Genomic DNA, 3,170 nt, shown 5'->3' on the forward strand with positions numbered 1-3,170 from the left:
TAGTCCATTATAATCACGAGAAACTCTTTGGACTATAATGTTGAGATAAACTAAGTCAACACAAACTACTTACCCAACGTAGAAGGGGTCATATTATGCCTACCGACGAAGAAGGGATTCATAATTGTTTGCCCTTATAAAGACTAATCTCAATTTCCGTTTTAGAGGAAGATCCCATCAACTTTATTTTAATTCGTTTTAAGTGAACTAATATCTAGCACGCGAGAATGAATAAACTAAGGTGATGGCTTAATAAGACTGTGACATCTGTATGTCCATGAAAACTAACATACAACCTATATGAGTCAATTTTCATGCATTTTATTAGTAGGTGGTTTGGTTTTAGGCGGAATATGATGCATAAACTAACATGTGAATGAAAAGCAATAAGAATGAAAAACGTAAAAACAGTAAAAGTCCTAGTGTGGCCTATCCTTTCAAAATGAACAATAAATACAAGTTTGGAATCCTCCTTGGACCCAAGAAGCTTGTCTTGATGTTCCATCTTGATCCATGTAGCGGGAGTGAGCTCCAATCTCCATCTTTAGTCTTCTTTTGAAAATTACAATAAATAAAATTTACATAATAAACCTATTTATTACATTCTAATTTCAAAACCCAAAAACTAAAGAAAAATAAAGGAGATTCGAGATCTCATAATTACATTAAAAATTATGTTTCCTTCATTACGAAAACATAATTTGACTAAGGCCACACTAAGTATTACAAATTACAACCGATTGCAAAAATAAATACGTAAATAAATTCATTCAACAAAACTAAAGTAAAATGCATCAACTAAAAATAAATTAAACATACATGACACAATTCCTTAATTATGTTGATTAATTTATCCAAACCACCTATTTAAATCAAATTAAGTGACAATTCCTCAATTAATCACATTAATTTCAATCTTAATCCATATTAAACTTGTAATATGAATTCAATCCGTCAAAATTTTAAACTGCTTTAAAATAATTCTGTATCTTTTAATTGTGAACCGTTTCACAATAACTAATTGGCCAAAATCAAAACAAAAACAAAATCCTTTTTTTATTTGGTCTCGGCATAAACAAAGAAAAACAAAACAAGCATGTTTATTATTTTATACACGGTTTTATCTGTAAAAACCGAAACAATTTTTTTTTTTTTTTTTAAATTCTGTCCCCTGTGAACAGTAGCACGTGAACAGTAACAACAAATTTTTTTTTTTTCGGATGCTTTTCCAAAACGGCATAAACAAAACAACCGCGAAAGCAAAAAAAAACAGCAATTTTTTTTTTTAATACTGTTCATCCGTGAACAAGATCTGAAACAAACAAAAAAATTTCACGGTTTTTATATTAGGACCCTAATGCCTTTTTAATTTCAACTTAATCTGCATTAAATCAAACATGACGATTCCATTTATGTTTTAACTTAATCTGCATCAAATCAAACATCTACCAATTCTTCATATGATAATTTTAACTGATTAAAACAACATTATGAAAAATAAAAATGGAAATCTCGCATAAAAAAGAACAAACACCGGCTGCAAACACACTTTTTTTCAATCGGCATTAACAAAAAAAACAGCCGTGCCCTAAATTTTTTTCCGTAAACCCTAAAAGTTTACATACAATTTTTATGAAAATCATCAAAATTAAAATTCGTGGCATTTGCTCTGATACCACTTGTGAGAAATAATCTGTATACTTCCCTTATAATTGAAGGATTATAACGAATTTAATTAAGACGATCACTAGTCATAAATAAAATACATAAACAAAATAAAGGATTCAGAAATAACCTTCGGTCCTAGAAAATTTGGCCTATGAACAATATCGCAATGATATTCTCCTATCAGTTGCACCCAAGATGCTCCGAGAAATGCCCTTGTTTTGCTAGAATCGATCCAAAAATTAAAATAATTTTTAGGTTTTTCTTTTGTGTTTTTCCGATGAGAGAGGAGGCAAAAATGAAAAATGAATTAGGTCAGAAAATCCTCTCCCTCACTCACCTATAAACCGTGTATTAGGGATGGATTAGGGTAAGATTTTTTTTTTCATTTTTCTCGACCCATTTCCGAAATAAGGAGTATTATTTCCTTATTTTTGGTTATTCCAAAAATGTACAAAATGTGTTAAATTGTCATCTACTGAGGATCGAACCCATGACCTCTTGGTTTGTGTACCCTCACTATTACCACTATGACACATTCAACTTGTTGATATTAAATATAACCGATTACATTTAATTACGAATTAACAGATTAATTCGTCCAAGCTAACATTACATACATTTAATTAAATATAACTTATTATATTCAATTTACGAATTGACAGTTAATTCGTCTCAACTAATATTATTTAATCTTCATTAAATAATTGTCTCATCAACACATTGACTAACTATTTAGTCATATTAGGCATCAATGTGATCATATTTCTATAATCACATCTCTCAAACACATCCTATAGGTGTGACCTTTAGGGACCAGTTGATCACCGCCATCTGTATGATAATAACGTCAAACTTTCTAGCAAGCCAACCGTTATTAGGTAAACGTTAATCAACTGATTAAATATACGAAGTATACCCTTGTGAACCTGTAAGAGATTTACAAATGTTATCACACTAATTTGTGGAGGACACAAGCTCCAACAATTAGAGGGTAATAATAAAGGGTTATGTATTATACAAGTATATAGAATGTATTGTGATAGTTATACATGGCGGTTTATGTAGGATGAGATAGTTTTATGAGACGGAATCTTACTTGTCTTGGATTGCTTATGGAGTATGCTAAAAGATAGGGTTTTCCCTACTCAGTTTTCATTATACATGTAATTTTTGCGTCGTTGTGTCATGGAAATTGTAGTATCACATGAATTTTGGTATATGTTGTTGTGGTAGTCGATTGGTGGTGTGAGTATGGTTGGTTGCATCACGGTTACTCTTAAGATATGGTGTTTTGTGAATTAGTGAAGAGGTGTGGGAGCCGACCTCACGCCTGAGATTGCTCCTTGAAGGGTCCCTCATCTTCAAAGAGGATGTGCACATTAATGGTTCAGGTTACTGGGTTCGTTGCGATGCGGACTCAGGTACTTCGTGTTGCAATGCGAGTACCTCGGACTACGGCCCGACAGAGGTTGGTAGCGGTGTTGTGATGCCGTCATCATGGT

Source organism: Silene latifolia, chromosome 7, assembly GCF_048544455.1.
Source record: "Silene latifolia isolate original U9 population chromosome 7, ASM4854445v1, whole genome shotgun sequence".
NCBI lineage: Eukaryota > Viridiplantae > Streptophyta > Magnoliopsida > Caryophyllales > Caryophyllaceae > Silene > Silene latifolia.